Raw genomic sequence first — 1382 nt, forward strand, 5'->3', positions numbered from 1 at the left:
AAATGAGGACAATTTAAATTATTCCCAAAAAAAATGAATGAACGAACAAATCATGCAATGCAAAAGAAAACAAATTAGTAAATCAAAACAAAGGAAAGCAAACAAATTAGTAATTTAAATAATAAGCAAACAAACGGCAAAGAAAAGAACACAACCACTGCAAACGATGGGACAAACTGTCGTTGTCCGACTTCTAATGTCTTTTCACGGGGCCAGAGGAGCCGTGCCCCGCTCGTTCCACCAGCCCAAGCGTCAGCAGGCTCCGCCGAGAGCGGCCCAAACAAAACCGGCAAGACAGACAAGACAGCAGGAGCGTCCAAGCGCTGCAACTCCGGAAGAATCCTAAATTAGAAAACTTGTTAACGGTGGATTCAGGTAAGAGTAAATTAAATTCTAAACCGGTAGCTTACCCAGATGTGGTGACACAGCCGACCAGGGAGGGAGCGGATCAGCAGGCGAGGGCCGGACGGAAGCCGCTCGCCGCACCAACCTCCAACTGCAGCCGCCAACGCCAGCCGCGCAACGCTGCAGAAATGCACGGCAGGTATTGCACCAGAACCCGACAACAATCCCCAGCCCAGATGGCAAAATGGCACTTACTATTTTGGATGAGTGGATCGAGCACACCAGCCACTTGGGCAGCCGACACACGGTAAGGAAACAAAGCACACGCACCTCGCAGCGGACTGCTCAGCTTTAAAGCTATCTGCCCCGCCCCCCAATCAGTCACTACACCTGGTGTGTGTAGTTGGGAGGGTGGAACACCATCCCACCACATACACTACTACACAATTATTATGCTACCATCAAGGACATGAATGAATTTATACAGGAAATGAACATTTGCCAGGAAGCTGTTTATGCAAAGAAAGAGCTTTATTAAAACACACACAACTATATACAACGCATATCCAAACACATGCGTTTCTAAAAATTAAAAGTCTGTGAACGGTCCGTTTGCTTCCTCTGGGTTGGAGGTAACTGGCAGCATTCCCTCCGAGGCAGGTCCGATGTGCAGACGCCTACTGTGCGTGGCCCTGTACTTCGGCATCGCTTCTAACCGGGACTGCAGCTTAACACAGAGTTCAGAGGGATCCGGCCTACGAAATGGTGGCGACCGTACAATCCATCCAGAGACACCGCTGACGACGGCGGACTTCCAGAGTTCCACTTCCTCATCTGCTAGCACACTCTGCCTCGCTTTCAGCAGATGAAAAAAAAAACAATGAATCAGCGCACTGCGTATGGACACAACACATCTATTAATGCACCTGAAAAATAGTCACCAAATAAAGTCTTACCCTCTTTCTTCTGGCCCGACTCCGAGCAGATAGCCTCCGCACGCAGCGTGTGGCTGGCTGCGTATATCTGAAGCTCCTGCG

At 49.3% G+C, this 1382-nt stretch overlaps 1 long non-coding RNA gene across 1 annotated transcript; it reads right to left on the reverse strand.

The window, feature by feature from the left end:
• Nucleotides 1-243: 243 nt before the first annotated feature.
• On the reverse strand, nucleotides 244-768 carry LOC119798945. Its single transcript, XR_005282791.1, has 3 exons — nucleotides 601-768; nucleotides 411-525; nucleotides 244-342 (listed from the first exon to the last, which is right to left on the reverse strand). It is a non-coding gene; the product is annotated as an uncharacterized LOC119798945 (long non-coding RNA).
• Nucleotides 769-1382: the final 614 nt, after the last annotated feature.

The sequence above is a fragment of the Cyprinodon tularosa genome, unplaced genomic scaffold (assembly GCF_016077235.1).
Source record: "Cyprinodon tularosa strain WSP-4 unplaced genomic scaffold, ASM1607723v1 ctg642, whole genome shotgun sequence".
NCBI lineage: Eukaryota > Metazoa > Chordata > Actinopteri > Cyprinodontiformes > Cyprinodontidae > Cyprinodon > Cyprinodon tularosa.